Genomic DNA, 11802 nt, shown 5'->3' with positions numbered 1-11802 from the left:
GGACGCCTCGTGGAAGGCCGCGGCCTCGCGTAGGCCGGCGGCCAGTCCGCTGCAGCAGCTCTCCACCTCGGTGCCCTCCGGGGATAGTTCACGGCGTCATATCTCAGGCGCCAGATCTCAGATCCGCTCCAGAGTTGGACGGGCTCGGCAGCATAGGTGGGTCAAACTCCGGCGTGATTCTCAGGCGTCGATCTGCAGGATAAACGGATAAACGAAGGATCATTCTGGCCAGGCAGCCAGAGCCTCACAGAAGTGCGGCCATTAGCTCGTGCGCCCTCTAGCGCCCCAGGGATTTTAACATTAACGGTTTAAATGGTCTTCTCGATAGGAAGGGGGGGAGATACATTGGAAGGAAGAAAAAGATATGTAGAACAGTACAAAATCTTGCTCGTCATAATGCATTAAGTGATATGTGGGTGGAAACGAACCCATTGGGTACAGGTAGCACCTTTTATTCTGCCCCACACAAATCTATAGCGAGATTGGATTACTTTTTCATTTCTAGTTCACTCGTAGGTAGCTCCAGAATAGAACGGCTCCCCAGAATAGTGTCAGATCATAATCCACTGGTCCTAAGTATTCAAACCTCTCAAGATAAAGAAAGAACAAGATCTACATGGACATTTGAACGAGGGTTGCTGAAAGAGGAGGAGTATATTATAAGAATGAATGCATGGATAACACAATTCTGGGATATGAATAGGTATTCAGCCTCGGCGGATGTGGTATGGGATAGCTTTAAAGCAGGCATAAGAGGGGAGACATTAAGCTATACAATTGCAAGAAATAGAGGAGAAAAGGAGAATACGGAAGAGGAGATCAGAACCCTGTTGGCACTGGAAGAGGCTCTAGTGGAGGCAATAAGCAAGCATGAACCCTTCGAACAGATATTACTGGATTTGGAAACACAAAAAGCAGAAACAGGCGTTATATTAGCGCAGAAGTTAGCTAGGAATTACCTAGCAAAAAAGGAGAAGTGCTACGAATTCAACGAGAGGGTGGGGCACCTCCTGGCAATCAGAACCAGACAAACGCTAGCAGCAGGGGAGATAAAAGAAGTCAGGGATAGCACTGGGACAATTGTAAATAAGGTGGAGGATGTACAGGAGGTGTTTAGGAGGTTTTATGAGGCTTTATACGAACAAGATGCAAGTACGGGAGCTATAGAGGAAGAAAGTACGGATTATCTAACACAAAGACCACAGACAGAGCTTAGTATAGAGGAGAGGGATAAATTAGACGAGTTGTTAACAGTTCAGGAGTTAAGAGATGCAGTAGCTAATTTGCCATCGGGCAAAGCAACTGGACAGGACCAGATACCTGCAGAGTTCTACAAAACCTTTTGGGATGTTATAGGTAAAGATCTGTGGGCAATCTGTTGTCTGGCACAGGGAGGTAGAATTATTCCACAGTCATGGGCCAACGCGGACATTATAGTGATCTTAAAAAAGGATAAACCGCCAACAGAACCAGGCTCATATAGGGCAATTACTCTACTAAATGCTGATGTTAAGATATTCGCCAAGGCTTTAGCTAACAGGCTGAGCAAGGTCATAGAGAAAGTGGTATCCCCGGAACAACATGGGTTTATACCTGGTAAAGGGACCACCCAACATACCAGGCAGATGATCACTATCTTAGATGCAGCAGAGGCCTCTGGAGATCCTGTCGCAGTGATCTTTCTGGACGCCGAGAAGGCCTTCAACAGGGTCTCTTGGGCTTACTTATGGAAAGCGATGGAATGGGCAGGAATAGGTAAGGGATTCATTGCAGCAATACAGGCACTTTATAGACAACCTACTGCTAGGATAAGAATTAATAAATCCTACTCAAAGACGGTACAGATTGGGCGGGAGACTAGACAGGGATGTCCAGCCTCGCCCCTGCTGTTTGCCATTTACCTGGACCCGTTCCTGAGAAGACTATCAGCTAACTGTAAGATCCCTCCAGTTACAATGCATGAGAAAGATTTCAAATTATTTGCTTACGCAGATGACGTGGCTATTATAACATCAGCACCGGCGGGAGCGTTGTCTGAAATTGAACAGGAGGCGAGGAAATTTGGTGTGTTCTCAGGGTATTCAATAAATAGAGGGAAGACACAGATAGTTCAGAATAGATACTCTACATTTGTAGATGCAAGAGTAGTCCCGAAAGCAACATATTTGGGAGTTAGGGTGACCGCGGAGTTAGGAAAATTGGTAGAGATTAATATGGAGCCACTGCTAGGGAAGGTTAAGAGAAATTTGGAGAGGGTTAACAATTTACATCTGACACTAATGGGCCGTATTAATTTCATCAAAATGGTTACTTTCCCTAAATTCCTCTATTTGTTTAGGGCAATCCCTCTATTTTTTGATGGCAGGTGGTTTAATAAGATAGAAGCAATACTGAATAGATTAATTTGGGCACAAGGGAAGACACGAAGAGCCTATAGATTTTTGACACTACCAAGGGAGAAGGGAGGTTGGGGGGCACCGGAGTTCAGATTTTACTATTGGGCGGCAGTTTTGCAATATTCCAAAGGACTTTTAGGAGGCAGCGATCATCAAGAGGAGGGGGCAGGTATAGAGAATGTCTATAAAGCACTGCTGGGGGAAAGGGCAGAGAATGCTCTAGTCACTACAGTAGATTTCGCCTATTTTAAACATACAAGATTCAAGACCTTGGGCGCAGTATACAAAATTTGGAGGGTTATTATGAAGAAGGTAGGATTAGGAAGATATAATAGATACCTGAGGTTATACTTGAATGTCGATCTCCCAATAGAAATTTTTGGGATGCTGTTATGAAAGAGTGGGATGGTAGAGGAGTTAAGAAATTAGGAGACTTGATGGATGTGGAAGGGGGGTTCCTACTATTTCAAGAAATTCAACATAGATTTAAAATACCTGGGAACAATTTCTTTAAATATTTACAAATTAGAAGTTACTTTCATACAAAACAGGGGGGTCCAGTAGGAATGACAAGTTGCAGGATTATGGATTATTTGGGGAGTAGTTTAAGGGGATCAATTAGGCAATTATATATAGAATTACAGGCATACAAATCTGATGATAGGGAGAAATATAGCAACAAATGGGTGGAACAAGTAAGGGCCCACCCGGAAGCTTTGCAAGCTTCATTAGACTTAGGAAGAACCATACTTTGTTCAGCTACTTTACAAACCAAACATTATAAGACCATCTTTTCATTATACCACACACCAGCTAGAATTGCACAATGGGGGGGGTAGCACTGGAATAACTTGTCCACGTTGTAACTCATCGAGTGCTAATATCACGCATATGTTTTCACAGTGTCCACAGCTTTTTACTTTAAACGCGGCAATAGAGGTATTTCTGGAGAAATCTTTGGGGCTAAAAGTGAAATTAACGGACGATATGATAATATTAGGCATCAGTATAGGTGATAACAATATTCATCCAGAATTTCTGTTTGTGGTCACAGCAGTTTTTAGACTTATTATTGCGAAAGCTTGGAAAGACAAATCTGCACCGACGTTTCAGATATGGATGACAAAGATTTTACACATATATAACCTGGAGAAAGCCATTTACGATAGGAAAGGCAGAAGGGCAAGATCGCTGGGCGGTAAGATTTGGTGCCCCATCGAAGAGTGGAAGAGTAGCAAGGCATAAAAATTCTTTTATGGGTTATGTTAGATTATGTCTTGATCTGTTTTGTTTTTCAGTCTCTATGTTTTTCATTTTTTCATAATTTTGGTTTTGTTATGGGTATACAGTTGGTTGTATTGTATATGTATGTATAATGGTGTGAAAATCCTGTACTGTAAATACTGCATCGTAATTAACAGAAAAAGTGAAAGAAAATAAAAAAAAAAATATTTAAAAAAAAAAAAAAAAAAGGATGTCTCCAAACAGACAGTGGCACGTCGTAAGGAATTCCTGGATCTGCGGCCTATACTTCGAACCATGAACGCCAGATACGGCTTGATTCATCCTTGTTTTTTCAAGGTTACATACAAGGAACGGTCCTACAGTTTCGAAGACCCGGCTGACCTCCGCAGATTCATCCACTCCCACAGAGAGGACTCCCTGGAACAAAGCAGCTCCTAATTTTTTTTTCTCTTTTATTGTTTCCTTTCTGTGTTTCTTTTATTGTCTATTATGGCTTGTTGTTTCTCATCACATCACCTCACTTTTTTTTGTTCTCCGTTATTTCTCAGGTGCGTTTCCTGATGTTTCGAAAGTCCTCCTCTGCATTGTTTTGTTTTATCGTATGTCTCCATCATCCCAGTATGCTGTTTTTTCCTGCATATCTGTTTGGTAAGTCTCCTTCATTTGTTCTTATGTCGTTCTCAGTCCCAGGTTCTCCGTGCATTTTTTCCTCTCTTCTTTGGTTCTTTCTCTTTCGTTCCTTGGACTGTGTTTTCGACTTATTCCCTTCTATTCGGTCGTCTTTTATTGCTGCTCCCTCTCTCACCTCATTGTTTTTCTCTGTTACATGTTCTGTATGGCTAGAACCACCTTGGTTCTTTTTGCCGTCCTTCTTTTCGCTGTCTTCTTTTGGGTTGCTTTAGGCTCCCTGTTTCCCCCTTCTTGCTTCACTTTCTTCTCCTTCCCTTTCCTTTTTTACCCTATTCAGCTTTTTCGACTTTATTCACCTTACTTTGCTCCTCTCCTCCTTTCTTTTGGCACTGTGATGTTAGTCATTCCTTCCCTTTCTCCTCCATTTTATCTCTTCACTTCTTCTCATCTAACCTTTCTATGATGGCCTTGCTCCTTTTTCCTTTTGCTCTCTCTACTTGGGCTCCTCTACTACTTCCATTGTTATTCTTTTTACTTCATCTAGCTAGTTTCCATCTCTCCTTGCCATTTTCTCTATATATTCTTCTTTTTTACCTGTATTACTCTCTCTTTTTACTTTCCTTTAATCTCCTCAGATGAAAAGTTTCCGACTCATTTCCTAGAATGTTAAGGGTCTTCGTAACCCAATCAAGAAACAACGTGTTTTATCTCATCTTGCTTGTTTAAAATGTCACATTGCCTTTTTACAAGAGACACATCTTTCTACTCAAGAGTTATTGATGTTACGTAGACAATGGGTTGGGGATGTTTTTTGCTCTCCTGCTATTAATCACAAAAATGGTGTTGTTATTTTATTTCATAAAGCGTTGTCTGTTCAAATTCTAAATGAAACTATTGACACTAATGGCAGGTGGCTGCTCCTTGATTGCATTGTTAATGATGTTCATCTCTCTCTCTGTAATGTCTATGGTTTGAATGGTATTGATTCTTCCTTTTGGAATGATTTCTCCTCCCTTCTCTCTTCTGATGCTAATGAAGATTTGATTGTTGGGGGAAATTGTAATCAATTGATGGACCCTTTTTTGGACCGCAAATCACAAGCTCGCTACATTCCCAACAAAATACAAAAGTCCTTCCACAAAGCCATCTCCTCCAGAGGCCTTAAAGATTCATGGAGGTATTCCCACCCTGACTCTCTGGACTTTTCCTTTTTTTCTCCTGTGCATAATTCCCTCTCCCGTATTGATTATATTTTTCTCTCCCACCATGCTTTCCAATTTATGACCAACTCAGAAATAGGCTCTATCCTCATCTCAGATCATGCCCCAGTTATTTTAGATATGGATTACCCCTCTCCCACGCCTCAGGCCCACAGATGGTGCTTTAACAACTCCCTTTTACTTGATCCCACTTTCATTGAACACTTCACTCATTTCATGGATGACTTTTTCACTACTAACTTACACTCCACCTCTGACTTTCACTTTCTTTGGGATGCTTTCAAGGCCACTGGTCGGGGTTGTATTATTGACTTTGTTTCACGTAAAAAAAAGAAAGCACTATCCCAGGCTTCCTCCTATATAAAACGCATTAAAGAATTAGAGCATCTTTATTACACTTCCAACTCTCCTGATTCTCTGTCCTCTCTCATTTCCACTAAACTGCAATTTAATAAACATTCCTGGGAATCGGCCTCCAATCAGCTTCTTCAATTTAATGCGAAGATATATGGTGGTCGCAATAAAGCTGGTTGGGCTCTGGCAAATTGTCTCAAAATTAAAAAACAGAAATCGAAAATAGTCTCGATTAAAGATTCACAAGGCTCGCTCCAGTCTTCTGATGCCAAAATTTTGGATTGCTTTGTTCAATTTTATTCTTCTCTTTATACTCCTGAGTCTTCCCCCTCTGCAGAGCAATTAGACTCTTTCTTTAACTCTGTCACTAAATCTCCCAATCCTTCGTTGGATTTCTCTTCTCTTGATGCCCCGATTTCAGAAAAGGAAATTCTTGCTGCTCTCTCTCTTCTCCCCAAAGATAAGACACCTGGCCCTGATGACTTTACTGTTCGTTTCTTTCTCCAATTTAAATCTATCTTGATTCCTCATTTTCTTCAGTTAATTAACTATTTTCTCTCCTCTGGTGAATCTAAAGGTTATTTTTCGCTGGCTATGCTTGTTCTTCTCCCCAAGAAAGATAAAATTACCGACCCATCTCCCTCATTAATACTGATTGTAAATTGTATGCGAAAATTCTGCCTTTACGGATTAATTCCATTGTCCCTGATTTGGTTAACATTCATCAATCCGGCTTTGTTAAGGGAAGATCCTTTACAGACAATTCTAGAAACCTTCTTAATATCATTCATCTTTCTGCTAAAATGGACAGTCCCTCGGCTGCCATTACTCTAGACGCCGAGAAGGCATTTGACCGTGTCAACTGGGATTTTATGTTTGGCGCCCTTCGCTGGCACGGTTTCAGTCCCACTTTTCTTAAATTTGTTCAGTTGCTTTATTCTGCTCCTTCCACTTCTATATGGATTAATGGTATGCAATCTGAATATTTTCCCTTCATAGAGGAACCAGACAAGGCTTTCCACTTATCCCCCTTCTCTTTATTCTGGCACTCGAACCCTTCCTTGAGAAAATTCGACAATCCCCTTCCTATTCTGGCTTTCTTTATAAAGATGTTGAGATTAAGTTTACTGCTTATGCAGACGATATTTTGCTTTACATTTCTAACCCTGTTGTTGCCCTTCCCGCTTTCTTTTCTTTATTACATGATTATTCCTCTGTTTCTGGATATAAATTAAATATTGATAAAACTGAAGTCCTTCCCCTCAATAAATTCTGTCTTCCTCACATGTTTCAGGGTTCTGGTTTCCAATGGAACTCTGGCTCTATCAAATGTCTTGGCGTTTTATATGCTAACACTATTAGAGAAACTATCAAAATTAATCACTCCGATATCCTTAAAAAGCTCTCTTCTCTTATAGAACGTTGGTCCCCTCTTTTTCTTTCCTGGTGGGGTCGTCTCTCCACTATTAAAATGATGCTCCTTCCTATTGTGGACTTCTGTCTCTCCATGCTTCCTATCTCTCTCCCCCATTTCTTTTTTAAGTCTATCAATAGTCTTTTTTCCAAATTCCTGTGGAATAAGCGTAAGGCTAGAATCTCTCTCCTCCGTCTTCAACAACCTAAACATCTTGGTGGTGTTAACTTCCCCAATATCTCACGCTTTCATTCTGCTTTTACTCTCAAGCAAATTTGGCCTTTTCTTCTTGAAACCTCGTCTCCTCCTACTACGGCTTGGAGCTCTCTGGAATTTGCTCAACTTCACCCCTTCTCCTTCCTTATTGCCTCCAATCTCACTCAACCACCTCCTAAGCTACTTTCTCCTATTTTCAAACACTCCAAAGCTTTAACACTTGCTCTTTTTCGTTCATTCTCTGTACCATCTACTCTTCATATGCATACCCCACTTTGGTATAATAAATCTCTTAAATTACGCAATCGTGCGCTCTTTTGGAAGGAATGGATTGACAAAGGAATTCTCACTTACCAACATCTTATTTCTGACAATTCCTTATTAACCTTTCCAGCACTTCGTGACTCCTTCCGTATCTCTAACAAATACTGCACACACTTTCATGAACTTCTGCCCAAACTATCCACTATTATCCTACACAATACTCCTTCATCCTCTTCACCTCCCCTCCTTGCCTCTCCACCTAACTTTCAGGTTCCTCTTAAGGCCTCTGCTATTTATAAATTACTTTCTCCCTCACTTATTGATAGGCTTAAAACTAATCTTGAACTTATCTGGGAATCGGACCTCAATCAAACTTTCCCCTCATTTACCTGGGACTCTATTTGGTCCAAACTTCATTCCACCTCTCGTTCCGCTAGTACCACACAAACCCTTTATTTTTTTTATAATAGATTATTTTATGCTCCCTGTGATTTGTTTAAATTTAAATTGTTAGACACTAAGAAGTGTTGGTCCTGTTCATGTACTCCTGGTGACTTTGTTCACATGTTTTTTCTTTGTCCTCAGGTCCAACTTATGTGGTCCCACATTTGGTCTACACTTAATAAGATTTTATCTATTAATGTTCCCTTTGTTATTTCTTCTGTATTCCTGGGTGGTTTGACCCCAGTTTGGGATGTCCCACTCCATACTCGTAAATGTATTGATCTTTGCATAGCTATCGCTTTTCAAATTATAACAACTAATTGGAAAGACACTACAAACGTGGTTTATAATGCTTGGTGGAATTTGCTCTGCCATCATCATAGACTAGATCGTGCATGTGCTTCTTCTATTCCATTGTTGATAAAACGTGATTTACTTTGGTCCCCTTTAACAGACTTTTTATCTAAAAGTGCCTCTTGATCACGTTATTGTTATATTTAGTATTACTGTTATTATTATTACTGTGAACTTCTCTGTATTTCATACCTCTTTATTTCTCTTATCATAAATGTTTCTATTGCTGTTCCCCTTCCATCCCCCCTTTTTTCCCTTTCTTCCCTCTTTCTTTCTCTCTTCCTTCACCACAAAATGAAAAGTTATAAAAGCATTTTTTCTTCGTATAGCGTTTTCCCCTTTTGGGGCCTTTCTTGTTTATTGGCACATTATTCTCCACAATTATTTTAATTCCTATTGCTCTTTATTTGTGCTATTGTACTGATGTTTTACATTGTTTTCTTCAACTCAATAAAGCTTTTCAAACTTAAAAAAAGAAAAAGGGAGAAAGGCAGTTGCAAAGGTTATGAGCGATTAAATAAAAGAGGAGATTAGAGAAAGAAAATAAAGTGGGCACATTTTGGAGGTAGCGAAACAGAGGTGTAGGAAAGAGCGTGAGAGAGAGAAAATAAATAGCAGAGAGGTGAAGCAGGCCGCTGGTCTATACATAGATGGAGGATGGAAGACAGGAGAGAATAAAGTGAAAGGAAGAAGTGAGAGTTGAGAGGAGAAAAAGACAGAAGTGAAGATAGTGGAGGAGAAAAGGAGGTAATGAGAGAGATGGGAAAAGCAGAATAGACAGTGAAAAAGGTCAAATAGGGAGAGAGGAGCGAAATATTAGAAGAGGGAGCGACGGAGAGCACTTCTACAGTTAGTTTCAAATAGTACAGCTGTAAACTGTGACTGCTCAGCTGCCCATATTTTGCTTGAAAGTACATCGGAATAGACAAATGTTCTGGTGGTTCAAGTTATGTTTTTATAAGAGCCAAGTCCACTCTTCCAGGGCAGAGGCATGTCATTTGCGGATTCACCGTGAGTGGTGGGGGGCCTGGACGGACATTTGTTGGAGAGCGCCCAGTTTGTACTGGAAAAAGATGCAGTTTCTGTAGTTTGTTTCTTGTACGTGATAAATAACAGGGGGAGGGGCACTGGTGGGTCACAAATGCATCATGATGATAGTGCATTAAAACAAGTAGGGAGATAACATTCTGAAATGTAAATTCTGTTTACCCCCTTCAGCGCTGCGCGAATTCCGCTGCGGTGCTGAAGGTTCTAAGGAACCAATAGAACCATGACGGAACGGTTTCGTCATAAGCACAGGCCAACCGACGCTCATGACGGAACCGGTCCGTCATGAGCATGGAAGGGGTTACTTGGCGGAAAAGTTGCACGTTGTCACCCCGTGTGGTGTTAGGTTGATTTCTGCCGAATCCTGCAGGAGTGAGACGAAAGTGGCCTGCAGCAGTATTTTTATCTGGGAGAGGAGGAAGGCATCATGCACCCCCTCGTGAAATGGATCCAAAAAAAACAAGCTCTCTGCATGCTGTGGCGGGGGAGCGTATTCCTTTGAAGTCTGATGCTGAGGCTCAGACAAATGGTATGGGATGTGGCTGGCAATGGTGTGGGTGTGCGATGTGCGATGTGCACGCGCCTGGCATCATTATGAACAACAGATGTATTAATGTTTGAAGATAAACAAGGAGTTTCAAACAAGATTGAATCATCTGAATCAGAAGTTAAAGCAGTTTTTGAATGAATAACAGATTGTTCATTGGAGATGGGTACAAGTCTATTTTTGTTCCACCATCTTCCGTCTTGAAGTAAATAAGCACGAAGTCCAACTTTCACAATTTTGTAAGGAGAAGTGAAAGAAGATTCTCCTTTTATAACACAAAAAGGTTTCTTGACAAGTATTCATGAACCAGAAGTAAAATCTTTAGTTTGAACATGTTGGCAATGATCAAAATAAAACTTTTATTTGTTTTGTGCTAAAGTGACAGATTGGCGTAAAATATCATCTTTAGAGATATTTGAATTGTTTGAGAGTGAAGAATGTCGCTCCAACCAAGAAGGTAGAAGTAAAGTGTGACATTTTCTGCCTCTCAACAACTCGAAAGGAGTGAAAACAGTAGTTGAATGAGGAGAATTATGATAAGCATAAATTTTGTCTTTAAGAAAAGACCAATATCTAAACCAGAAGAAAGGGCTTGTGGGTCCCAAGAAAGACTCAGTCCAGGAAATAGTAGCTTCTGAAACAAAGTTTCCGATGTCCATAGAGACAGTTTTGAGAGAATCAAGAGAATCTGATGTCCCTTGGTGGGAGGGGAGAAATGTAGAAAATTCTCTACCCCGCTCCTGGTACCAATTATGTATCGGTGTAAGGAGACGATGAAAGCAGTCTTAAGTTGTAGAGTAGTTTATTAGTCTAAATAAGATACAAAGTATCAGAACCCACAGCAAACGGCTGTTCGTATCAGAGGTTGAAGTCAGGTATGAATCCAAGCTGGATTCTAGAACATAGAATTAAAGAAGGATAAAGAAAAGGGAGAAAGGGCAAAGTAAAGAGAAAGAGAAGAAGGATAAGAAGACTACAGCAAGGAAAAGGAGAGTATTTAGGGAGCGCAACCTTACCGGGCTCTAGGAGCTGACCTCAGGTTTTTGAGGGGCACTATTTTGCGCTTCTAGTAAACAAAACAGATACCAGCATGCTGGTATTTCTCCTCCTGCTTTGTTAGTAGTCAGTTGGGCCTTGTACGAAATTTACAAAAATATCCACAAAATGCAAAAAAAAATGTTTTAGAGTCGCAGACCAGAGATTTATCAAAATTACTACCACTTAATAGTGGTTTCTAAATGATAAGAACAGATACAACTCTTGATCTTAGCCAAAAGACTGAGAAACTGACACATGATATACCTGCACACTACCACTGTTGCCTGCGAATCACCAGTAGCACATACGAAAACATACACCTGCGTGTCACAAGAGTCACACAACACTACATATCACAGGTATGCTTCACCTCTGCTACATACATATGCAGATTACATCTGTGTGTCAATACCTGCGTCATCGTTGGCTAAGAATGCATGATTAATATATGTGTGTCACCAGTGTCAAACAGCAGTGTGTTACTTTGAAAAAAAGATCTACATTCGGGACAGTGATTGGGAAAAAAAAACAGAACACGCGCTCATGAGAAACTGCAAAAGAGCCGCGCATATGATAAAAATTCAAAGTAAGTCAGCGTGGCTGTTTGAAGACGGAGCTTGTTTCAAGATCAGA

General features: G+C 40.7%; 1 pseudogene; it reads right to left on the bottom strand.

The window, feature by feature from the left end:
• Nucleotides 1-11257: 11257 nt before the first annotated feature.
• LOC147678047 (U2 spliceosomal RNA) lies at nt 11258-11421 on the bottom strand (annotated as a pseudogene).
• Between the last annotated feature and the right edge of the window lie 381 nt (nt 11422-11802).

The sequence above is a fragment of the Lissotriton vulgaris genome, chromosome 12 (genome assembly GCF_964263255.1).
Source record: "Lissotriton vulgaris chromosome 12, aLisVul1.2, whole genome shotgun sequence".
Taxonomy (NCBI): Eukaryota; Metazoa; Chordata; class Amphibia; order Caudata; family Salamandridae; genus Lissotriton; species Lissotriton vulgaris.
Note: the sequence above shows the minus strand (reverse complement) of the source record. Positions and strands in the feature narration are given on the sequence as shown.